Genomic DNA, 27,500 nt, shown 5'->3' on the forward strand with positions numbered 1-27,500 from the left:
AAAGTGTATAATCAGAGCTCCTACTTGCTGCATGTGTTTTTACTGTTTAAATTTGCACACACACATTGAAGAAGTGCTTTTATGACATGAATAACTTGGACTAGCTATACCTGAAGTGTTTTTACTGGCAATTTTCCAGTTGTACAATTGTGAACAATTGATTTAGTTTTTCTGGTATATCTTTAAAATCTGGCAAGTGTTTATTTACTGCATTGCCCTCTTGCTCAGGTTTCTTAGCTATAAATCTTAGTTCATTCTGAAGTGTGTTACTTTACCCCCCCCCCCACCATCAAACCTTTCTGAATGTATTATTATAAAATAACTGCCTGTTGTTGCCTTCATGCTTACCCTAGAATCTCTGCTTTTCTCTTTTCCTAGTTGAACTCTACATTTCCCTACAAAACAGAGTCTACAGGACAGTAATTGGTCACCATAACAAAATTAGTTTCTCTCAGCATTTAAGCAGATTGAACTCTACATTTACCTACAAAACGGAGTCTACAGGACTGCAATCAGTTTCTCTCAGCATTTAAGCAGAGTAGGTTGCACACAAAAAGCATTCGTTAAGCTTTCACTTACAGTGCTGTGTAATTAAGCAGGTCACCATTTTGGTCAGCCATAGGGCTCTTTTTTCTACTTGAGTGTTTGCCTCCTTCCCCTGTAACTTAAGTAAACTGACTCTTACATTAAGAGCTATAATACTTACCTTATAGCTTTAGGACACCTTAGGAAACCTTGTAAACTGCAATAGCCCCACTACGCTTGGGTTCTCTTCGCTCCCCTCCCTGCCCCCAATTCCCTCCTGCCCCCAGTACCTCTAAATTTTAAGTACTATAGCCACTCCCCCACTTTCTAGATCCTATCTGCTTTCATCTGGGATAATTCCTCCCACCCCCATTCTTCTACCTACATTTTAATAGCACCTATTAGGTTTCATCTGGCATTCTCCCATCCCCCTTACAGTAACTTTACCTCACCACTCTATCTTCTGGTGTTGCATCACCAGGTAAAACAGTTCCTTAACTCACTAGCTGAATCACAAATAATGATATGCTCCTCTTTACTACCCCTCTTGTTCGCACCATACCTCCTTACCTTATATGAAAACCAGTTTCTCACGGGATTGCAGGTCCCGAAAGGCCATACTATCACCCTAGCTGTAAATCCTCCCACCTTCAAGCATACTTACAGTACCAGGTCCTATCCAACATCTTGTTCAGTCTATCAACATCTCAACCCCAGGAACATTAGTTCTAGATCCAAACACTACCACAAACTAATAAGCAAATTCCTGAAGTTCATCACCAAGTATAGACTTAACCTAATACTTGGTGGCGATATTCACCCCCAACCCTGGCCCACCCACTTCAGATACACATACTCCCTCTACTTGCAATCTAAGCTACAAACCTACAATTAATAGGCCAACTAACTCTCTCCTAGCCTATCATCTCAATATTAGAAGCATTAATAACAAGGTACATTAATTGCATGCACTTCTGGATGTCCACTCCCCTGAGATTCTCTGTTTATCTGAAACCTGGTTAAAACCTAACACTACAGCCAATGAAGTGTTACCACCTGGGTACAACATACACAGGCTGGATCGTGCTTCCAGGAAGGGGGGTGGGGTAGCTGTACTCTATAAGTCTGAGTTGAATGTCACCATAGATGTAATACAACCACCTCAGATTAATAACTCAGAGATTCTTGCCACCAAATTGCAACTTAATGAAAATAAATGCATTAATATCATCAGTATGTACATTCCCCCAGGTAGCAATATATCTACACTTGAAGATAGCCTGCACTGGCTATCATGTCACTACCCCCCAAGAAACTCTACTACTTGGAGACTTTAACATAGACTGGGGCACCTGTTCCTCAGAATCCCCAACCGCCCATATTAACCTGCATGCATTTACACAAATCATATCCACTCCTACCAGGATAGGTAAACCCAACCAAAAAGAAAACATACTTGACTGGGTACTCATAAATAGTCACCTCCAACTGTACACCTCTGGTGCCCTCCCTGATGGCCTAAGTGATCACCTTCTCACATATGTAATTAAGCACAAAGCCATTAATTCCCAACAACCCTTACTCAGAAAGGTTAGAAACAATAAAAGCTTTGACCCTGCCAAATTCCAACAAGAACTAAACTCATTGGTCTATTCTAAAACACCTCCCCTTAGAGGAAGCAGTAGCATACTTTAACAACAAATTCCTTGAGATCCTTGATTTGCATGCACCTGTTCGTTCAAAGAGAACAAAGGCAAAAACTGTGCCATGGCTTTCTAAAGAGTCTAAACTCAAAATTACCCTTAGAAACAAAGCATGGGCTTTATGGTGTTCTTCAAAAGACCCCCAAGATCACATTAAATATAGGCAATCCAGGAACAAAACTAAAAAATCCATTTTACAAGACAAAAAACAATACTACTGTAATTTACAGACAGTAAATCAAAATAACCCTCAGAAGTTTTTCACAGGTTTAAATAATCTACTACATTCTGGACAAACTTCAACCCCAATCCCTGCTGCTACTATTGATAAAACCCCTGAAGATGTTTCTGACAATTTTAACGGATTCTTTACTGAGACAATTCAAGCCCTAGCTAGCCAACTACCTCCTAGCTCCCCTGGTCCTGAAAGTACCACCCCTAGAAACCTACTCGTGTTCAGCTTCCAACCAGTCACCACTTCACTTATCCGTACCTTGATCAAAAAATTAAAACCCACTACACTTTCTGCTGATCAACTCCCTGCCGAAAATCAGCTGATGCTATTGCTTACCCCGTCTCAATACTAACCAATCGAACCATAGTACAAGCTAAAATTCCCACCATCTGGAAAATATCCTATGTAATCCCACTTCACAAAGGAGGCAGCTCTACTGAATTCTCCAATTATAGGTCAATAGCTATACTCTCTCCACTTGCAAAGATTTTGGAAAAATGCATTCATAGACAACTTATGCACCACCTAATCCAGAATCACCTTATGGCAGACACTCAGCATGGCTTCCGTCCTCATCACAGCACTACTTCAGCCCTACTAGCCTTTACCAACACCATAAACCATAATCGCAACAATAATTATATATCCTCAGCACTCTTCTTGGATCTTTCCAAGGCATTCAATATGGTTGGTCACCAACTTTTAATCCACACCCTGCAAACATTCTGTCTAGATACTAGAGCCTATCAATGGTTTCAATCCTACCTGAATGGTCGACAGCAGGCTGTCCTCTGGCAGAACAAACTCTCTAATCTTCTACCTAACACCCTTGGAGTACTACAAGGCTCTATATTAGGGCCCTTGCTGTTCTCCATCTTCATTAACGACCTTTATACTGTCATCCCAAAAGTCAGCTGTATACAATATGCTGATGACTCTACTCTGATTTGCTCGGCCACATCTCCAGTAGAGTTATGGTCAGCTACCCAGACCACCTTTAATACAATAGAAAACTGGCTTTCTGAACGTTGTCTGATCCTAAATCCCAGAAAAACTAAAATGCTCACATTTTCACCAACATGTAGGTCTACCGCTTTCACCTTTACTATAAATTCAAATGATGGCACAATAATCTCCCCTGACCCCTCTACAAAACTATTAGGTGTCATCATAGATAATAATCTAAAATTCAACCTACATGTTAACCAAACTAGCAAAACCATCAATAAAAAACTAGGGTCACTTTACAGAATAAAAGCCTTCCTAACCCCTCCAGCTAAAATTGCCATAGCTTGCTCGCACCTTCTTTCAACCCTTCTGTATGCATCCCCTCTACTCTCAAATTTAAACAAGACTGTCCTTAACAAACTCTCAATTTGCTACAACCACATTGCCAGGTTTGCCACTGGGCTGCCTTTTAGGACACGTCATTGCATCAGTCTAAATCAGCTTGGGTGGCTTGAACTACCCAGCCTAATCCAGTATAGCCAACTGATTATGGCCTATAAAATCCTGTATAATCCGGACAATACTCCTGCACTTAAAAATATTATCATCCCATATAACAATCCTAAACCGCTTCGATCCTCTAACAAACTACTAATTCAGACTAGCAAAATTAATAACACAGCCAGTGACTCTCTCTTTGCAAACTCTGTAAGTAGACCCTGGAACTCTCTTCCAGCTGATATTACCTTACTTTCTACCTTAGGTCAATTTAAAACCAGACTCAAACAACATTTGGCACTTAACTGGCTATGTCAATGTATCAAGCTTGGCTAACTCTCTCTAGAATGTGTAAAAATCTGTTAACCAGTTTACTGTGTAATTTAATTTAATCCTGATTTACGCTTGGGATTAACTCTAACCTGTGGAACTTGTTTAACTTGCTTACTTATGTAATCACTGTAAATAGTCTGTTTGTAATATGTAATGCTGGTATTATGTAAAGCTGTATCTGCTTACCCTTAGAGCTTTTCTCCCCGGGCCTCCGCTGAAAATGGACATTCATCCAGTCAAACTATCCCGGTCAACAAATGTAAAATAAAAAATAAAAATAAAAATGTGTGTGTGTGTGTATACATATATGAGTGTCTGTGTGTGCGTGTGTGTATGTGTATATATATATATATATATATATATATATATATATATATATATATATATATCTACAGAGAGAGACCCGCCATTAAAACTCAGAATACTAAAATCTGAGGAGATACAGTGGCCTTTTTTTTGCTGGGGAGAAAGCCTCTCATCCTGCAGACCCCCAATGTGGGCAATAAGCAATACTCCTGAAACTTATACATACCAAGTCAGTGGTCACACATGTATGAGATGGAAGAAATTTCCCAGAACAAAGGAATCGTTGCAGGTATATACATACAGAATCCACACTGACAGTGATTTGTAATGCAAAAACAGTCATCAGCATTTTCATCATTGTATATACACACACACACACACACACACACACACACACACACACACACAAACACGCACACGTGCACACATACACACACATGCACATGCGCGTGCACACACACGCACACACACACACACGTAAATTATATTATGAAAAATTATTCCCCTTACCCTGAAGTACAGTGGTCTCAGATCTGGTATACATAAGGAGGCAGACTACATCAGAAGATTTTGCATAATATTACAGCAGGTATAAATATTCACTACTCTGTATCCAGATGATACTTTTACTCGACTCACTGTTGCAAATCTCAGAGTTCTGCCATTCAACCAATTGAAATTATTTGGTTATAATTTTTGCATGTTCCCGGGGCAAATTTTTAAGCTAATTTTCTATTTTGTTATGTTTTATGCATAAGAAATATGTAAAGTAAAGTAAAATCCACTGCTCAGCAAGCAAACGCTGTAGTTCCGTGAGGTAGATATAATGTAAGTCACAAAGGAAGCAGAGTACAGCAGAAGTAAGAACAAAACTCCAAATTTAATTCCAAGAATGTGCACTTATAACATACGGATGAATGCTTTCACCATTACAGCTTCTTCAGATCCTTGTATAAAAGTCACAGTAGACCTCCCCTTATATAAGCAGCTCAATTAATCAATTAAAACAATTTAAACAATTGACTTTTATACAAGGATCCGAAGAAGCTGTAATGGTGAAAGCGCTCATCCGTATGTTATAAGTGCACATTCTTGGAATTAAATTTGGAGTTTTGTTCTTACTTCTGCTGTACTCTGCTTCCTTTGTGACTTACATTATAAGAAATATGTGATTTCAGTTTGTACCATATATTATTGAAGTAATTTTTTTGTTATTGACTGAAGGACAGACTTCCAATCTTGACCTGCTGACTGTAATAATGCTACTGTTAAACTCAGACCAATAATTCAGGTGAACTACTGTGGCTTGAGATGACAACAGACTATCAGAAAAACTATGGTCTAAATATATATTTATAAGCACCCTGCAACGCTCTGTGTATCCGATGTTGGGGGCTTACCCACCTGTATTCATACTGTTAAAATAAATTACAGTTCTTTTGGTATATATACTATGACTCTCTCTCTCTCTCTCTCTCTCTCTTTGGTATAATACAGGAATATTTGTTAATTGATTTCCCTTCTGGATGTCAGGTCATGTCACATCTATGTAACCATTGTATATAGTTTTGCTTTTTCCCTGTTTGTATATTTGTTACATTTTATTCTGCTTCTCATGTTATATGCTAAATTGTTTTCTGTACCCCCCAGCTGTGACTGAAATGAGTCCATCAGGATTAGTACCCTGCCCTGGTTAACAAATTCAAATAAATAAATACGTATATAAATACTCTCACTTAAGCCATCAAACATCAGAGAGGTCTAGACTCTTCTATTTTTTTTAATTTTTATAGACTTTTGTACATTTTAAGCAGGTTAAGATATAACAGTATGGAGCAAAATAAAAGCAGACTCACTTTCTAATATCAAAGTAATGCAGATAAGAACTATTCTATCAAAACTATTTCCATTCTTATCAATGTAAATCAGTTGCCATTTTTTGTAAGAGTAGTGAAACAAATGCAAATCACTTGCCAGTTTTCTAACAGCAGTAAAACATTAGATTGAAACTGATAAATTTGATACTAAAAGTTCTGTGGATTATAAGCATTCTGTCTACAACTCTGGGCTTTGTTGAGCTTCAGAGGGAATGTTACACTTCTCACTGTGTAGTGTTTCAAGTGTTGGTGTCAGGTCTGTATAGTTTTCTCTTTAACACATGCTTTTGTTGGAAGTTAAAACATGACCGAGATAAATAGGTTCATAGGTTCATACTAGGCTATCTGCCCTAGGGCATTTATAAGCCTAGCCAGAGTGTGTTTGGCTTTCGCTACCCATTTTAAATTAATTTTGCTATGCCCTTTTTCAAGGTTAGTATACTGTGCCTCTGTCTAACAGTGACACAGAAGTGATACCCGGGGTAAACCTACGATCTTCCATCCACTCATCAAGATTCCTCTTGAAGAGAGTCAGTGAGGGACTCTGCCTAACCTGGACTGGGATTTTATTCCAGGGTGAAGGGAGCCTCTGGGTTATGAATCTGTCCCTCCAGCATGTCCTATTTATTTCAGTGCTGAGGTTCAAGTCTCTCGAGCGCGTAGCTCGATGGGATTTGGATTTTCTGAGGTGCAGCATGTCCATTAATTCCGGGTTGGACATGGCTTTATACGTCAGGCACAGATTGCCTCTGAGCAGGCAGTATGCCACTGAGTAGAGATGGAGTTTCTTTAACCGGGCAGCATATGGCATCTGTTTGAGCCCTTTGATCCTCTTGGTGAGGTACTTTTGGGGTCTTTCCAGTTGCTGCAGGTGTCTGGTAAGGTACATCCCAAAAGGGGCATTGTACTCAATTATGGGCCTGATGAGGGATGTGTAAAGAGGCACGATAACCTCCCCTGATCTAGATGTGAATCCCTTCATGATTAGGTGGGCTATATAAAATGTTTTTCTAACCACTTTGGCCACGTGGTTGTCAAATGAGAGATTGCTATCAACTTGGGTCCCCAGGTCCCTAATTACTTCTTCTGTACTTAATGGATTACCACCTATGTGGTAATTTGTGGGCACTTTGTTTTTGCCAAAGGGGATGACTATACACTTTTTGGTGTTTAGGTTGAGGCCATGGCTCTGGCACCAGTTGTCTGTTTCTATGAGGCCCTTTTGGAGGATGCTTGTGCCGGCTGGAGAGTCGATTATGGCACCCAGTTTGCAGTCATCTGTGAACTTGGTCAGCCACAGTCCTTCCGTGTTGGCCTGTACCTCCGAGAAATATATACCGAACAAGAGAGGTCCCAGGATTGAGCCTTGTGGGATGTCACTTGTAACTGGTTTGGAGTCTGACATGGCTCCAGAAATTCTAACCATGTGGGCTCTGTCCTTGAGCCAGTTTGCAACCCATCTAGTGACATAGGGGGTTATATTTAAGCTGGTGAGCTTATCTATAATGCCCGAGTGGGGTATTGTATCGAAGGCTTTTGCGAGGTCCAGGTAGGCTGTGTGGACCACCTTCCCCTCATCAATGGCCTTGGTGACTGTTTCAAAGAAATTGACCAGGTTTAAGAGGCAGGATCTGCCCTTAACAAAGCCGAATTGGGTAGGATCCAGTGTCTGTAGGTCCCCAATATCTTTATTTATGAGGTTCATGATGATCCTTTCCATAGCTTTGCAGACCAAGCTAGTCAGGCTTATGGGGTGATAGTTTCCAGGATCCGTTGAGGCACCACCTTTGTGGAGAGGGACCACTGTTGCTGTACGACACTCTTTGGGTACATATCCTGTAGTAAGGCTGAGATTGAACAGTAGTTTTATGTTTGGGTTTAGCTCTTCTTGGAGTTCATGTAGGACGCAGCCCGGGACACCGTCTGGTCCCATTGATGCTGTGTTTTTTGCTTTGGAGAGGGCGGCTCTTACCTGAGCATCTGAGATGTCAGGGGGGCAGCACTCTGCTGGGATAGATATTTGCCCTTTTGGTGGGGAGAAGTTTGTGCTGAACCTGTCAGCTAGGATGTTGGCAATGTCTGTGGGTTCGATGTATTTTTTGTCCTTTTTGGACTAATTCTGAGCATATCTGGGAATTCCCACCCAGGTTCCTAACATAACTAAAGAAAGCCTTGTGATTATCCTTAGTGAACTGTGCAATTTTTCTCTCGAAGCTGGCCTTAGACGATTTTATGAGTGCCCGTAGTTTTTTGCTAATACTGATCAGAGATGCCTTCCCTTTTTGGGATTTTGCTCTATCATGTAGTAGCTTCCTCCTTCTATTGTATAGTTTGTTTATGGCTGGGGTCCACCAGACAGGACGTCTGCCTTTGGAGGATTGGGTCTTGGTTTTATTTGGGATTGCATGATCCATGCATTCCTGAAGGTGTTCATAGAATGCATTTATAAAGGATTCTGCGGTCTGGGCCATATTTTCCACAGGCTCGGGGGCTTTGAAGGATTCCACCTCTGTTTTGAGGAGTGTGAAATTTGCTTTAAAGAAGTTTTTCACTGTGGTTTTCTGGGCAGGGGATGGGGTCGGGATGTGAATATCCAGTGAGATTAGTTTATGGTCTGATCTTACCAATGAGGGATACACTTCTGGTCTGGAGCATAGAGTCCCCATGTTGGTGATGATCAGGTCCAGTATGTTTTCCCCTCTTGTGGGAGTGGTAACAAGTTGTTCCATAGCATTTGAGTTTATAAATTCTAGGAACCTTTGGGCTAGGGTGTTGGAGCTAGAGTAATGCTCCCAGTCTATGTTTGGGTAGTTGAAGTCGCCCAGTATAATGGTGTTTGGAGAGACCTTCATATTTTCCAGTGTTCTCAGGAAGATCGAGTGGGGTTCCTGGGTTTGGGAGGGTGGTCTGTAGCAGGCTATAAACTGGAAGGCAGTTTTACCCACTGTTAGTTGCACATGGATAGTCTCTGATGCTTCGTGCTGTGTCACCAACCTGGTGGTGTGGGTATCTTTGACAAATATTGATACTCTCCCTCCTTTTGTGGTTCAGTTCAAGTTTTGGGGCTGAAAAGCATGGTATGAGGTATAACCTGGTAGTGCTGGGGTGCTCTCGGGAGCCTTGAACCAGGTTTCTGTTACTGCACAGATATCGATGTTCTCCATGCTAAGGAGAGTTTCGAGTGCGTGCATCTTGAGGTTTAGACTTCTGGCATTGAGTAGCATTACTCTTAGTTTCTTATCCCTTGTGATACCTATGGAGGTGGGTTTGTCTTTAGAGCCTTGCTAAAAAAGGCACTATGGGGGAAGCAAGAGCCTTTGCCAATATCTGAAAGCCCAGGGGTGACAGGTGCAAGTCGTCCCTAGCGAAGCATCGTGGCTTGTCGAGCATGTCATCCCAGGCTGACAGGCATTGGATCCCCTTTGAATGACACCAATACTTAAGCCAATTGTTGAAATTGATCAATTTACAACAGAAAGGTTGCAGCACAAATTGTCTTAACAAAGCAAATGAAAGCATTACATTGTATGGCAAAAAAACTTACAGCCGAAAGTATATTAGCAACAGTGCAGACAAAAGCATTACGTTCAACACATATATGAGCAACATTTTGAGAAGTTAGACCTTTTTAACGAGTGTAAATACTTACTACCAGACGTGAATGAGTTATTTTTTGTAATGCATTCTGTATACTGTGTTATTTAGAAGATAACTTCAGAAATGAGCAGCCAGTAAATTGCTTGAAGGTTCGAACCTGCAATGTATGCATATAGCCAATGTAAGTGGTGTGCCGCAAAAGTAATCCAGCAGATCAGACAATAGTAAATATGTTATTTTTACTGAAATTCATCAGCAGTTCTATGAATGCAAAAGCTGTACGTCTCTCATCATATGAGTGAAAGAAAGAATGACTGCACATCTCTTTATCATTTTGCACCAAAGATTATTTTCATAGCAGACTTAGCAAGTTTTCTTTCATTTTTGTGGTATTTTTACTGTTCCAAGAAAGCGGTGTGGCTGGTTCATTAACAAAATTCAACATAGATGTAGTAAACAATCATCAGCACCTACTTTAAAAAGTTATTCAGCACTTCTGAAGGTGGAATAACACTGGCAATGAAAGAGATGAAGAGAAATGAACTGCTTGATCAATAAAATACTATTTCCTGACCTTTTTATTTTGGTGTTATTCATAATTAGAATATTTTTTGTTGTGTTTGATGATTGAACCTTCCTGGCAGCTGAGTAAGGTTTCACGTTATGTTATTCTTTTATTGCTTTTTTTTTTCTGTACACTGCTTTGTGAGTCAGAACAACAATGAAGACTTTAATAAAACCTATTACATTTCTTAAAGCACACTAGTGTGACTCTATGGTGTGTGTGATATGAGTTTTATTGTATGAAATATGTGTCCTATTTGAAATTCCGATCATTCGGTAGTTTAATGTAAATTAAGCTGGTGTGTGCTAACAAAAACAAGACTTCAAGCATTTTGATAACTAAAAAAATCTATAAAATAGAATACTGTATAATAAATGAATCATTTATAGGATGGGATTGGAAAGAGGAGTTTAAAGAACATTGAGTAGAAAAATGTGGAATAGTTTTTATGGAAAACTTTCTTCAATTATTGAAAGGTTTGTTCCTGAAGAAAAGAAAGTAACAAATTTAACAAATATTAGCCCTACTTGGTTAGATAGTATGATAAAAAACAGTATTAAGAAGAAAAGAGGATGCTGGGCAAGATTTAGATGTTATCCAATGGATTATGGTAGAACTCTGTATAAGAGGGCAGTATCAGACGTCGGAAGTCAGAGGGCTGATTAGAAAGAAAAACTCTAAGTGTGAAATGAGTATGGCTAAAACTGTGTTTGATATAAATACTGTTATAAATACATTAGCCAAAGGAATGAGGTTGGTAATTCACATATATATCTTATTAAGGACCAGGGTTATTTACAGATCCCTAAATTTGGGCTGACTGCTTGCAGATTATTTTGGAAGGCAGGTAGAGGGGAATAAAGTACAGGATTAATACTATAAAGAAATGGCTTTTTCTGAGGTCTCCAGTTATAATGGCTGAAATGTTGGATAAGTCATTAAGTAAATTAAGACCAGATACTGCTGGAGGGCCAGATGAACCGAATTAATTTTTCTTAAGCACTGGTGCTGCAGTAGTGTTGTCGCCTCACAGTAAGACGTTGTCCTGTTTGATTCTCAGCTAAAGCATCTTCTGTGTGGAGACATGCATGAATGGGCGTACCTTCGTTGAAGGTTGTGCGTCAGAGCTGGCAATTCGGTATGTAAAAATCTACGGCCAATCATTAGCGGACCGGAGTTCCACTGTGGCGACCTCTAACCGGGAAAAGCCAAAAGAAACAACAACAACTGTTTTATAGGAAGTATAAGAGTTTTTTTTAATTATTTTATTTCAAAAATCCATAAACACAGGTATAGTAGCACCAAGATAGAAAGAAAAATTCATTATCCTCTTCATACAGGAGTTGGGGGTTCATACAGGAGTTGGGGGTTCAGTGTAAAATGAGTTGTTATCATTTGATCTTACATGATGTTGTGGGGTATAATTTTGGAGACTTGTACTAAGAGCTAGACAGACTGAAGGATTGTTCATTATTTTTTGTGCTGTAATTAACTGGGCTTATGTAAGATGGCGAGGTACTTCTAACCAATTTAGTTATCTTTATAGTGGTAAAGTGGTGGCTTTGATAGTGTTTGTTTGTAGCAAAGCATGCATTCTTGTTCTAACATTTCTCAAGTTTAGTTTCTAGAGAAGTTTAACGGTTTGTAAGGATGGGTGCTCCATACAGGTATATGTTAGTGAGGGTTACATTAATATTAGTTGTGAGGGTATATTTTGTTCTGTGTAGCATTCCTGCCTTTTGGTGTGTTTTTTTAATTGTATTTTGAAAACGTAGGTCACATTTTTGACCGATATGTATGGTTGTGCCAAGTGATTTAGTATGAGATACTACTTCAATGTCGGTTGTTTAGGGAGGTTATTTTTGAAGTTACTTTTGTCAAGGTTGTGAACTGAGAAAAGGCAGGAATAGTTTATGTTGGAGCCAGGTTTCAATGGAGTTAAAATCTTCTTATGTTATTTGTTGAAGATGGTTTGCACTATCAGAGGAACAAATGAGAGCAGACTCATCTTTAAATTGTACGAGAGGCTTGTTGGGAAGAAGTATCAAGATTTTTGGTGAATTTATTAAACAGCAGTAGACCATGAATATAGTCTTGGAGTACAGTTATGGTAATTGGCAGGAAAGGGGATAGGCTGTAGGGACATTAAACAGATTGCCGTCTGTGAGATAAGTAGCAGCCAACCAGGTTAGAATAGAGTGTGACAGGCCAACGGAAGACACTTCATGTAGGTGTTTGCTGTGTGATATTGTGAATAAAGGCAACAAATTTAATATTGCCCCTAGCTTTGTTGATAGTGTCTAGGAAAGATATAAGGACAGTGATAGTAGTATGTGGTGGATCCATGTTGGGTAGGGGTCATCCAGTAACAGGAAGTGGCTATTGCTTATACACATTTTTGCTATGTTTTAATGGAAATATTTTGCATGCTTACTGAAACTCTACTTTTGTGTTTGTAAAGAAAGACATGCCACCTCTGACTGCTCTCCTTGATCAGCTACACAAAACCTGATTGAAACACTACACTATAATTATTGGACCATGCACACATTTGAATTAACTCTTCTCTGAAGTAGCTGTTTTTTTTTTCAGTTGAAATATTCCAGTGCTTGCAAAGGGAGAATTACTTGTTTTTTTTCATCTTTATTGTAGGTGTTTAAGCATACTCCACCTTAAAAGCCAGAAATTAAACTGCTATGCCAATGGAAGTCAGTACAGCTTTAGCTATTAGCCAATGAAAGCCAGTATGGCTTCAGCTATTAGCCAATGAAAGCCAGTATGGCTTCAGCTATTAGCCAATGAAAGCCAGCATGGCTTCAGCTATTAGCCAATGAAAGCCAGTATGGCTTCAGCTATTAGCCAGTGAAAGCCAGCATGGCTTCAGCTATGAAAACAAAACTAATATAATTATCTAGAGTAAAGCTATCTTGATGGCAACTGCCCTTTCCAAACCCGCATCTCAGAACATTATTAGCTTGGTATTGAAGATTGGATCTGGTAGACATCAGTTAGCCTGCCTAATCAGAAGGCTAGAATTCTTACAGGACAGATGTGTTGTTTGAGGAAGGCACTGACAAATCCTTCCCGGAATCCTTAGCAAGTCAGTGTAATGATTTACTAATTCACAGCAAGTAGACAAAAATGAACTGCATATCCCAGTATTTAGTAGTTTATATTGGTAAGATCAAGAGGTATTCTGAAAGTAACAAAAAAAAAAAAAAAAAAAAAAAAAAAAAAAAAAAGTGCTTGCAATGCTCCATTTCAGCAGAGAGTTTCTAGCACTGTGGATAATATTTTTTGTATCAGAAATACTTTCTAGTTCTTATTTTTATATTTAACATTTTATTTGTCACAACCTATACATTTTTCATATAATTCATATATTTTATATACATACATCTATTCACACTTGTTCTTATATTGTTTTATATACTTTTTTGCATGTTGCAATGCATTAGTTTTATGGTTGGTGCTTTAAGCTTACATTTAGTAACCGTGTAACTTGTTTCTTTAGTGGAGTGCATAGGATTCATTTAATCTTTAATTAATTAATTGTATTACTTTGCCTCCTATTGGTGGGTTGTTTGTATTTATTGTTTCAGGTTTCACCAGAATTTTACTCTGATGAAGTCTTTCTAATTGTTAGAAGAAAACTGAGTTGTTCATTAAACGTTTTACAGTATTGACAGTGGCGTCCTTGGTGGATGATTTTTTTTTGTTTGCTTTTTGGTTCTAGTATTACATTGTGTGTTTTTACTTTTTAGTTCTCTTAACACACAGTAAAGAGGTACTACAGACAGGAAAATCCAAGTTGGGCCACCAGGAAGCAAAGGATGCTACATCTGAACTATCAAAAGATAAGGGAGATCAGTGTGGCTGACAGCATGAAAAGGCATGAAAACTGTAGTTGAAATAGTACCTTGCTGACTCTTTCATATAGAACATAATGCTTGTGACAGTCATTGAAATATTCTGAAAACCAAAAGCAGTCAAGAATATTTGAGGTGGAACACCAAGAGTACATCTTTTGTTTCGCCTGCTATTTATTTTTCTCTTGCATAGGATAATGAGGTAGTGCAGCGCCAACGTTTGAAGACATGGGGACATGACAGTTCCATCCTTGCTGTTTGCAGACAATGTTACTCTCTTTCAAATTATTGTGATCTCCAGTGTGCGCTAGTAAAGAGACAAATGAGTGTGAAGCGGACGAGATGAAAATCAGCACCTCCAAATGGGAAGTCATGAGTAATTCCCAGAAAAATTTGAGTTGCTTTTTGCAGTTGAGAATGTAACAGCTTCCCAGGAGGGGGAAGAGTTTAAGCATTCAGAAGTGTTGTTCACCATTGTGGGTAAGGGGGTGGAGATTGAGAGATTGACCAGTAGAGGGGTGCAATGGTGGTGCTACCGCTGGCATAGTACTGAAGCAAGACCTGAGGCGTATGATGAAGCTCTCAATTTTCTGGGCTCCTCTGTCCCCATTCTCACCCATGTTCCTGGTTTTTGATTAGTAGCCAAAAGGATGAGATCACAAATGTAAGTGGTAGATGGGTCTATATCAATACATCGAACTGTCACTTCAATGAATGGCATTTCATTGGAAATGCCATTCATCTAATTCCCCTGATGTGGGGGGGGGGGGGGGCTTTTCTCCCACCCCCGCTAATTATATATACCAACTCCAAGATTGCACAGTCTGGAAAAGGCAACTTTCCCAATCCTCACTGTACAGCGATCTCAATATGAACAGTTTGCGGAATGGCAAGTTCGATGCACGTGCACTGAAAATGCCTTTCACTGAAGTGATTTTTCGATGAACTGATAAGGACCGGTGGTAGACATGAGATTCCTTTGCTGGGATGTTGGAATTTTTTGATGAACTGATAGGGACCGGTGGTAGACATGAGATTCATTTGCTGGGATGTTGGATTCTCTATGATTGAATGAGGATACTGGCAAGCCTGGAGAATCTCAGAGTACAGATAGTGCTGCTCCATGCAAAGAAATATCAGTTAAAGTGGTGTGGACACCTAGTGAGGATGCCTTCTTTGGGATGTATACTGCACAATGGCCAGAGGGAGAAGGCCCTGAGGTAGACACAGAGCATGTTGAACAGACCATATCTCACATCTTGCCTGGGAATTTCTATGTATCTTGCACTTGTTCCACTCTTACTGAAGACAAAAGGCATGGTATACTGTGCTCAGCATACTATCATTGTGACTCTTACCATGCCCAAAGTAGCAGCTTGGAAAACATATGGTTAGATGTCAGGGCAATTGTTCTGCTTAGTTGTTGCTGCACATTTGGTTGTTTACAATTATCTGGTATCTCTTGTTTCAGATAATTGCCCAGCCTTGGTTCACCACCTTCAGAAATTGTAAAACAAGTGGAAGTTTATGGTAGGGTCCCTGGTACCTGGCTAGAACTTTTTTGGATGGAAGGAGTTGGTTAGAGCAGCAGAAGGCCTATCAGCTGTCCCATTTGTATGGTAAGCAGACTTGCATTTCAATGATCAAGCATGTGCTGATGTACTCCAGTGGAATCAACACAATTAACAGTTATATTTCTTCATGTGAAGCCCTGTGGGATTTACAGATATCCTCTGAATCTTGGTTCCTTCTGTAAAGGTGAAGATATCCAAGCAATTAACTGTTTTATAAATATATTGGTACAGGGTGGCACAGTGGTGCACCGGTTAGTGTTGCTGCCTCACAGCAAGAGGTTCTCCGGTTTGATTCTTGGCTGGTGTACCTTCTGTGTGGAGTCTGCATGTCCTCCCCATGTTTGCGTGGGTTTCCTCTGGGTGCTCCGGTTTCCTCCCACATTCCCAAGACATGCTGCAGGTGGACTGGATGCTCTAAACCTACCCTAGATGTGAGTGTACACGTGTGTGCCTTCTGAGGAAGGTTGGGTGCCGGGCTGGCAACTTGACACCATACAACTCTACTGCTATTCATTCTGTGGACCACTGATGCACTGTGGTGGCCCCTAACGGGAGCAGATGAAGGGAGAAGAAGAAGATAAATATATTGGTGCAAGGGAAAGCGAAGCACAGTCATCTCAGTTAAAAGGTTTCATGTTTCACATCTTTGAAAATGGTTATAATCTGGGCAGGTGATGAAAGATTTTATCTAAGAGGAGAAGATGGCAAGAGTCAAGTGGGGTAAGCTGATCCTTCCACTAGAATAAGGTGGCTTGGGATTACCTGATTTGAAGGGGTATTTCAGAGCTACACAGTTAAGGCTGCTACACAGAAAGCTATAATTAAAAGTGCAAAGGGATTATGAGGAAACAGGGGGAAGTTCAAAAACATGGAGAGACTGAGATTTTGGCTGCAGATCCTTAAGGAGAGTAACAATAACCATACAGAATGTTATATTCATAAAGTATCAGAAAGTATTCTGATGATAGGAGTGACTGTAATTAGGGATATAGATAACAGGCAAGACGGGGCTGGAATTTACTGGAAAAACTGGCAAAGGAACTAAGGTATTAGGAGTAAACAATTAGAGAGGGAAAGGTAATGAAATGGGAAGAGACCAAGAATTTATTTGGACTGCAAGTTAGAGATTACCTTCCCTAGCAAGGATTGATATCAGAGTATGGGCAAAGAGAAAGAAATAGGGAAGTCCTAAATGAAAGACCAGCACTGGTAGAGTTTTTATTAGAATCTAGAACAGAAGCTGCCATTAAACAAGAATAATTAATAGAGCATATAAAATATTGCATGATAACTGTAAGAATCAATCAGAGGAGGTTAGAAAGGATTGGGAACAGAGACTGGATAAGCAATTCTAAAATATGCAACAAAGTCTAGAAGATTTAGGATCTTTGCTTGGAAGTGTTTATTTAGGTATTTTTCCCCCAATTAAGACTGTAAAAAATTTTTCCTTAGGTAGATAGCAGATGTTGGAGGTGTGATCGGGAATAAAAAGATAATTGGGAACATGTTTTTGGGAGTGTAATGAGTTGGCAGATTTTAAAAATTCCCTGCAGACCATACCTCTCAACTGTACCATATTCCTTGGTATTTTCTGGTTTGGGGATCAAAATAATAGGGTGCCACAAATTCTCGATTGGCCCCTTTAAATCCCGATTTCATTTTCAGGTTTCAAAAAAAAAAATAATAATAATAATAAAACTAGCCATGCAGGGCTAAGTGTAAGTAAGTGTATGAGTGTATGAGTATGTGTGTTAGTTAAACTGATGGATCGTTTCTCTGAATGAAGAAGCGTGTGCGTATGGAATTTAAACTAGGTGTTCGTATGAGAGATAAATGTGTGTGCTACTGTGTGAGGAAGTAGGTGTGTGTGAGTGTATGGCTGGTGTGAGAGCAAAGAAATGGTAGGTGTGTGTGTGAGAGAGCAGAGAACAGGTGTGTGACAGTAGCAGTAATGATTTTTTAGTTTCGTGACTGCATCATAATGGCATCTAGTATCAGTACACAAGTCCTGCGCAGTTTGCAATGTGCATCTTCATCCAGTCATTTTATTTTGTTTTCTTTATTTCATAAGAAAGGCTGGTGATATTAATGTGAATTGGTAAAGAACAAAGGGTCTATATTAGAACACCGAACATTTAAAATGTTGACGGTTCTAATATCAACCCGTTTTCAACGAATGCTGAAAATATCGAAGAAGCAGAAAACCAAAGAATGCGGTTGTCTGTTTCTGTTGCTTCGGTATTTTCAGCGCTCTGGTGGAAAGTTACGGGTCGGGTTCAGGTAAGTGTGTGATTGAGTGTGGGTTAGGTATGTGTGCGATTGTTTGGACATGAGGGTTAGGGCGGATTAGGTGAGTTAGGGTTAGGGCAGGGGTTAGGTATGTGTGCGATTGTGTGGACATGAGGGTTAGGGCGGGATAGGTGAGTTAGGGTTAGGGCGCGGGTGAGATGAGTGTATGATAGTGATGGACCTTAGGGTTAGGGTTTGGGTTAAGGTAAGTGGATAGTTAGTGGTGTGTGTATAGTTTAGTGTAGGCTTAGGTGTAAGAGTTTAGGTGTATGTATGTGGATTGCTGTTTGTTTGGTGTGCTTGTGTTGTGTGCATGTATTTTGGAACAGCAATTTTTTTCCCTAGGAAAAAAATTGTTGTTCTGAATGTTCGATGTTTAGTATTTTTGATTGGTAGGGTTCGATATTAGAACACTCGACATTTTGAATGTTCGGTGTTCAAATATAGACCCAGAACAAAGCACTCATTCATTTATTCGCTCACCTCACCTTCAGTACCACAAAACCGAGCATAATTTTCCCCCACAAATGGCTTACTGAGTCAACAAAGGCAACATTAGCACTGACCCGTCCAAATCAAGGAGCAACACTCATCGCTGTCCAAACTGCCTGTTTACTGGAGTCTTGTTGCTGTTGATATTACTTAGTCTCGTTGCTCAGGTGCCATTGAACTATGCTAGATAGTTAATACATTATGCAGTATCACAGACATTGCCTAAATTATCGGTAACTGAAATATATATCTCTCTGTACTTTACAAAGCAGTCAACCTCTTATCTCCAGGCAGAATCACTCAGGGGCACCTTTTAAACTAGCAGTGTGTGTGTGTGTGTGTGTGTGTGTGTGTGTGTGTGTGTGTGTGTGTGTGTGTGTGTGTGTGTGTGTGTGTGTGAGAAAGCAGAGAGAAGGTGTGTGTGTGGCTATGATATTTAATTTTTGGAAGGCTGAGAGTTGAGGTTGTGGAGGATGAGAAATATGTCAGTAAGCACTGTAGACAGAAAAGTGCATCATCAAAAATTTCTATAACACAAAAGGACTATAACATCTGCTGAACACACCACTGGCTTCAAACTTTTCAAAGACAAAAAACACTGCAACCAGCTGCTTGCCACTTGGAAGCAAGTTACGCGACACAGTGGACAAGCATTATGTCCAGTTACAAAAGGATAAAGTAAATACCCAACAGCTCTCTTGAAATCTATATTTCTGAAGGAGATCGGTTGTTCCAGAAAGGTGATTTTGGCAAAAAAAAAAAAATCTATTCGCAGTAAGTTCCTTTGGTGTGATAGCTTAAGTATGTGACATTCAAACATATTACAGGAACTTTTTTTGAATCCAGTGATTTATAGTTCACCTCGTTTTCTTATTCTGCCGCTTTTTCTCACCAAAGTTAAAAGTGGTTACACCCTTGTGAAAATCTCAATGGATAGTTGCGAGCCGCTTCTAATTGTGATTCTAGAGCAATATAATATGTTGCATATTCTATATTTATTTATTTATTTATTTTACATTTGTTAACCGGTGGAGTCCAACTGGGTATCGGTCCATTTTCAGCTGAGGCCCGGGGAAAAAAGCTTCAGCAAATACATTAAACATTTACAGGCATTACATGTGACATACATTCAGTTAGGCTAACATTGTGAACTAAGGGACAGTATTTAGTATACATCCAAAGTGATTCATGACTACAACACGTAAGACTGTACATATAATGTTTCTTAATATGAGAAGCATACATAGAGTCAATCTCAGTAGTTACAAGGCAAGCTGTGAGATTAGCAATATTCTAGATTATTGTCCAGGGGTGAGACAGGAGCATTGCCTGTTGTTCCTAAAGTGAATTTTAAGGAGTTTCTTAAATTGAGTGGTAGAGTTGTTGGATGTTAAGTGGGCCGGTAGGGAGTTCCAGAGTTTAGAGATAGAGTGACTATAGACGGTTTTGCCTGCCTCATTGTTAAATTTGGTGACCTGAAGGTGATTATGGGTGCTAGATCTTAAGGTTCTTGTAGTAGTTTGAGGGAGAAGTAGGTGTTGTAGAGATGGAATTTTATCTGAGTGGTGTAATATTTTGTGGGCTAGTGAAAGCTGATTGGTTTGTAGTATGAGTGGAAGCTCTAGCCAGTTAAGCTTGTTGAGACATTCACAGTGGTGTGTTCTATAGGATGAGCCTGTAGCAAATCTAGCTATCTTATTATTGCAGGATTCAAGTTTGTTTAGATCAGTTTTACGAAAGTTAGTGAAAATAGGGGAGGCATAGAGTAGGGTAGATAGTAGGGGTGTTCTAGCTATTGTAATTTTGGAGTGATTTGAGAGAAAGGGTTTGTTACGATAGAGTAGTCTGAGTTTTTTATGAACTTTCTTTATAATTTGGGTATTGTGTAGGTCAAATCTGAGGTGATTGTCTATTTCCACACCTAGCAGCTTGGTGTGTTTGGTAGGGGTAATAGTGATATTGTTGTTGGAGGAGAGTGTGAAGCTGTCTGTGGGGAGTAGAGATCTATGTGAGCTAAAGAGGAGTAATTTTGTTTTGGATGGGTTAAGAATTAACTGTTGGTTGGTGAACCACGATTCAGCTAGAGAGAAGCACTCTTGTGTTTGGGAGAGAAGGAGATCTAGCGTGGGGGGGGGGGGTGCGCATATTATAGTGGTGTCATCTGCATATTGTACTATGGAGGCCTTAGGTGTGTTGGATGGAAGTTGGTTAGTGAACAGGGTGAATAGTAAAGGACCTAAGATGGAGCCTTGGGGGACCCCTAGGGAAACAGGTAGCAAGGAGGAAATTTGGTTTTGCCATTTTACTGCTTGCTGTCTCCTAGATAGATAGCTCTTAAACTAAGAAATAGAAGAGGTGCTGAGGTTTACGGAAGAGAGTGCATGTAAGAGTTTTGGGTGATTGACCATGTCAAAAGCTTTGGATAAATCTAAGAATGTAGCTGATACGAGCTGTGCATTATTTCTGTGATTATTAATGATTTTAGTGAATGATGTAAGTGCGGTGGTTGTGCTATGGAAGGGTCTAAAGCCATGTTGCTGTGTGCAAAGTAGTTTTCTTTCATGGAGATATTTCATCAATTGTGTGTGAATTACCCTCTCAAGAATTTTTTATAATGGAGATAGTATAGCTATAGGCCGATAGTTGTTGAGTTCAAAGGAGTTTCCCCCTTTATGAAGTGGTATTATATGGGATATTTTCCATAGGTGGGGTACTGTACATTCGGAGATGGATATATTAATTAGGATAGTGATAGGATAGGCTATGGCTTCAGCAGCAAGTTGTAGATATTCTGTGGGTATCTTGTCGGTGGCTTCGGTGGTAGGTTTGAGTTTTTGGAGAAGTTTTGTGTATGGTCTTGATTGATACAGAATGAAAGTTAAAGTGGGAGCTATTGCTGACTGGAGACAATTTTGTTGGAGTGGGGTTGTTTATGCTAGTTTGCTTATTTGCAAGGGCTTGGATAGTTTCTGTAAAGAACTTGTTGAATTGTATGGGGATAGTGTCATAGTTGTTTTCTGTTTTTGGATTGGGGGTGGAAGTTTTGCCAAGTAAGACCGAGTTAATTGCTGCCCAAAATTTTGGGGGGTTATTTGAATATTTATTTTCAACATGTTGGTAGTAGGAGATTTTATCTGTTTTAATAAGTTTTTTGGCCTTGTTGCATAGTTCAAGGTAGTTTTGTTTGTCTGTTTGTGTTTTATGGAATTGCATCCCTGCTTTGTTCCTATTTTTGAGTAATGGTTTTGTGTCTTTAGTTAGCCAGGGGGCATATTTAGTTTTGATTCTAGTGGTTCGGAGGGGGGGGCATGGTAGTTAAGTATATTTATGAAGGTTGTATTAATGTATGTGATTGTGTTGTTGAGTGCTAATGTTTTCAATGGGGTCCAATTACAGTTTTTTTACGTCCATGTTGAAGCTATTAAGGTTAAAATGTTTTTTATTTCTGATTTGCCGAACTGTTACCTGGGTCATTTGGGGTGTTGTACATCTTAAAAGAAATGTAGGCTGATGATCGCTGAGGGTGTCAGGCAGACATCCAGCTAGGGAAATGAGGGAAGGATGGGAAACAAGTATCCAGTCCAGTATGGATTGATGTTTGGTTCTTTTGTCTGCTCTAGTTGGAGATGTCATAATTTGGGTTAATCCATGTAGGTTCATGTGGGAGAGTGGGTTTTGACTGGTTGAGTTGAGCCAATGTATATTAAGGTCACCTAGTAGGATGTTTTCTTGGGGAAGGGAGTTAGATAACCATTCTAGTAGGTTTTCTGTGATGGTAATATTATTGCCTGGTGGGATATACTAGCGTATAATGTTGATGTATTTTGTTTCAGTTAAATTTTAATTTTACGAGGGTGAGCTCAACATTTTTGAGGTCAGGGGGTGAGATGTCTAGTTGTTCTAGTATGCGGTGATTTTTAAATAGTATGGTAACCCCCATCCCTTTTACCTATTCTGTCAGTACAGATTATATTCTATCCTGGTGCTGTAATTTCATTATTGTGAATATCTGGTTTTAGTCAGGTCTCAGTTAGTATGACAATTTCTGGGTTGCATACGGTTGGTAGAACATGGAGGTCATAGGCTTTATTAAGGATACTCCTTACATTAAGATTAATAATGAGGATTGAATTTTTTATTCAGGCTGGGGTTTGGAGTGTCTAGTTTTAGTGGGCCTGGGTTAGGGTGAATGTCGCCACAGCATCTGAGTTTAGTCTTTAGTCTATAGGCAATCGTTCTGCTCATATGACTGCTTTTTGCACTTGCTGAGTCTTGACTATCTCCAGTAGTTATTTTGTATCATTTTCTATGTTTAGTAAATACTGCACCAGATGAAAGGCTTGCATTGCATATGAATGTAGTTGGATGTTCAATTCTCAGACATAACAAGGTGTAATCCTTTGGAAATCTGAAAGAAGCCATTTATAGGCAGCATCACAGCAGACTAACCCATTCTTATGACAGTCAGGCATCACGCGGAAAATATTTGTTTTTTTGGCAGGGCAAGGGATCAGAGTTTCTAAAACAGGTGCCGTATGAACATCATGTGTGTGTGTGTGTGTGTGTGTGTGTGTGTGTGTGTGTGTGTGTGTGTGTGTGTGTGTGTGTGTGTGTGTGTGTGTAATAGTTAGCCTGTGTTATCTGTATTCCGATGATACAACTTAATCTATAATTTTACCAATGTATTTTCATTGTATACTGCATCCTGCTTGCATGACACATGTATGGTAGTGGATAGTTTTCTGGTTCATAATAACAATTACAAACAACCTGTAATTTAATGTAACACAATACCTCACATCCTTTTACCTCCAGAATTTGGAACAAAGTAAAAAGTAATTTGGGAAGGGGATGGCCCCAAACCAGGCAATGTTTTTAGATATAAATTGTGTTAATTTAGAAAATTGATAAGACAATGAGTGTGTAAATTTATAAGGTGTTTAAGTGTAAGAATCATCACTATTAACTGACTCTAATCCACCACTTTTTTCATTAAATAAAATAAATAAATAAAAGCCCAATTTTAAGAGAGGCAGAGACGATTTCTGATTCCACATTGACGACAGTTGAGAAGTATTTGTATAGTGGGATTCTACAAGCTGCACTGGCAGCTATACCCCGGAAGAATATTCCAGCATCTTGTCTACAGCCTCCTTTTGAGTTTTACATAATGTTCTAATATATTGGAATACAGTCTGTAATTTTTTATATTACAGATATATGAACTCCATCACTAATGCCCTGTAAATAAGAGTAGTGCTTGGATACTTCTGAACAGTCACTGATTTTGGCTCATAATTTTGCCCTGCCTCTCCAAATCTCTCCTAAAAATGGCAATATTGACAGAAAGGGTGATGGGTTACACTTAATAAATAACGACAATAATTAGAGTTAATACATTTCTTTTACTTCAGAAAATGCATGTTGTTAACACATTCTTTTACTGTCGACTTCTCAAGATAATGGTACTAATATTTTAAAAAGTGTCCATTATTATATCTGTATTTACCCTTGACCCTGGAGTTGAGAAGTTGAAAATGTGCAACATACCCATTTGGTGTTTTTTAAAGACATCAAAACTTTCCCCACCCACAGCTTGTATGCCGGCCAATATGAGGTCCAACAACATTTATAGTCCAACACTTGGCAACATGTACTTGCTGTTCTTTCCCTTTTCATGGACCCAAGGGTAGCTAGACATTTTCTTTTTGCTCAGATAAGTACAGTTTTTGTTATATATCAAAGAAATGCCACCCTGCTGATTTTGCGCAGGTTTTTGCTTCGGTAATCGATATATACGCAATAATGACATTCTAACTGTCCATGTGCATGACCTGTCATTACACTGAAAATAGTGTGTATTTAGAATGCATAGCCATCACAAACTTAATGAGTTCATAAGTTTTTTGTACGTTACAAAGAACTGCAATCAGTCAGTAATGCATATTAATGTTGTTCTATTAACTTATTCCAGTAATTTGCATAATATTTAAAAATGTTGCTGATGTAAAACATAACGTTCACACCTGGTAGGGAAGAAAGTATAATGCAAAGTGTTTTACATGCTTATTACCTACTACTTCCCTTAAGATTTTTTGTTACTGCTGTAAAGTGACTTTAACTGGTGTTTCTGCGCGAATGTATATTTTCAGAGTTAATGTTAAACTGGGGAACAGTTTCATAATTATTTGAATGTTGGTATCCAACAATTCCATCAGAGCGGGTGGAGTTATTTATGCTTAGTGTGTAGATTTCTGGCCAGTTGAACCTACTTTTCATAGGCCTTTGTCCAGATTTTTGATGTCTTCAGGTTGAGAGGTATGCTGCAGACTACTCTATCAGAAATACTGGATGAGCAAATTGGTATAACTAAGGAAATGATTTTTTTTGAGCTACAATACAGAATTGGAATTACCTAGACATAGTAAGGCCTTGCTGAGTCTAATTATGGTGGTTGCCAAAAAAAAAAAAAAAACAAAAACAAAAAAAAAAAAATAATTACTTGAAAATGAAAATCAAAGTCTAAACCAACTGTACTAGAAGTAGTGAATATAGTGATAGCGATAAACCAACAGGAAACGGGATACTTAGAAAAGGGTATGAGCAAATTAGATAGAAAAATGGGAATTGTGGGAACAATAGATGCAGAATAATGTTTTGGAGGAGGAATGGGGTTTAAAAGAAGGCAGAATTTGAATGAGCGATGTAATGTTTGACTGTCAGTGACTGGATATATTATAAGTGAAGTATAATGTTTGCAACTAAAATATGTCGATAGAATTTGTTTTCATTTATATAAATGTATGACTGCCTATGTCATAAGTGATAATTTAATAAAGTTGTTTTTTGTTTGAAAAAAAAATCTGGGCAGGTGATATGGCGTTTAACTGAGATGCAAGTTCCTCGGCCGTCTCATTTGAAGGCTTGACCTTGTGAAACAAAACAGTTTGTTACATTGTAATAGTTGTAAATACTGCTCATGGGAATGAAGCCTTAAGGCTATTTGCAGTATGAAAGAGTGAAATCCAGTCGTTTGGATTGCAACTTACTCCCACATATCCTTAAAAACTGCCAGTTACCCACAAACTAATGGGACAGCTTGAAACAAGTGTTTTTCATAGGGGCAAGTTCACTGCACACACCACATAACCCAACCCCCCAAATATCGATGTGCCTGTATCTGTGCATGTGTGTGCGTGTGTGTGTGTGTGTGTGTGTGTGTGTGTGTGTGTGTGTGTGTGTGTGTGTGTGTATATGACTGCAAGACTCTTATCAGGTCCTGACTAAGTAAAAGTCCTGAATGGGACAATACTGACTTTACTCCCAAAGATCTGTTGTTATTTGGATGGTGCAGTGGTGCAGCAGTTTGTGTTGTCACCTCACAGCAAGAGCTTCTCTGGTTCAATTCTCAGCTGGGGTGCCTTCTGTGTGGAGTCTGCATATCCTCACTGTGTTCATGTGGGTTTTCTCTGGGTGCTCTGTTTTCTTCCCATGTTACAAAGACATGTTTGAAGTGTTTCTCCCTGGGAATCTGCTGAAAACTGGCTCATTCCAAGTTGGACTTTCCTGGTAAACAAATGTTAAATAAATAAATAAATACTGTTGTGGATGTAGCAAGAACTGAAGGAATGGTAATATGATAACTTACTCCCCTTTTGGACTCATGGTAAAGCTCATTTAGCAGTTTTGTTGGCTTAGAATTCAATAAGTTACAATGAACCATGCATATGTGAAAAGCACGGCATTTAATATATATATATATATATATATATATATATATATATATATATATATATATATATCACGAATAGTCAACATGTTAAATGTTCAAAACACAAAATGTCAAACAAAACATGTCAACCACTTATAATACCAACACAAATGGCCAAAACCCAATACATCAAAAACAGAAGCAAATGTCCTTTTCCGATATCCTAAGCTAAACTAATCAAAATTCATCTCAAATTTGTCTGAATGGTAATAGTGTTAAGGAAATATATATATGTTTAAGGTAAGGTGCATGGTTAGGATTAGGGATAGAGGCAAGGTCAAGGTTAGCATGTATTACTGTGGTGGGCAAGAGGGCTTTGCCAATCATAGGTTCATAGTTTAGTGCTAAGCTAACTACCCTTGCGAGCCATTTTAAGCCTAGCTAATTATCCCTTGTGAGACTCAAACCCTGCACCTTGTGTTTGTAAGGCAAACACCTTAGCCATTAAGCCACCCTCCCAAGAGCTTAAATGTGAATAAATGAACCTTCCTTTAATAGTGAAGAAAATAGTGCAAATACAGGTTACAATACATTTAGGATGGCGATATAAGTAGATGTGTGTGTGTGTGTGTGTGTGTGTGTGTGTGTGTGTGTGTGTGTGTGTGTGTGTGTGTGTGTGTGTGTGTGTGTGTAGAAAAGTGTAAACTCCAGATACCCAAGTTCCCTGGCTATTTTTACTGCAGAAATACTGTCCCTTAACTGTCATAAATTACACAAATGTATAACTAGTACTCACAGGTGGGTCCACCACAAAGACAACAGCATAATCACTTAGCATCAAATAGCACACAGTTATATACAGTGTTTCTCTCACTCCATAATGTTCATCACATGATATTGTCTTCCTATTGCTGGCTTCAAATTACACAGGAGAAAAACAAGTAGTTAGATCAGGTCTTTCACTTGTCATAGCAAAGC

The 27,500-nt window shown here is 39.0% G+C and overlaps 1 protein-coding gene and 1 pseudogene across 1 annotated transcript in view; both read right to left on the reverse strand.

The window, feature by feature from the left end:
- The window catches only part of LOC122812350 (beta-1,3-galactosyltransferase 2-like), a 306,603-nt gene extending 296,430 nt beyond the window's left edge, over window positions 1–10,173 (reverse strand). The window contains exon 1 of the mRNA XM_044084769.1: window positions 10,075–10,173. The gene's annotated coding sequence lies outside the window, so the exon portion shown is untranslated. The remainder of the gene's footprint in view (window positions 1–10,074) is intronic.
- LOC122810841 overlaps window positions 1–27,500 on the reverse strand; it is a 174,126-nt pseudogene that overhangs the window by 70,026 nt on the left and 76,600 nt on the right.

This window comes from Protopterus annectens, chromosome 9.part0, assembly GCF_019279795.1.
Source record: "Protopterus annectens isolate FY-2018-M chromosome 9.part0, PAN1.0, whole genome shotgun sequence".
NCBI classification, from domain to species: domain Eukaryota; kingdom Metazoa; phylum Chordata; order Ceratodontiformes; family Protopteridae; genus Protopterus; species Protopterus annectens.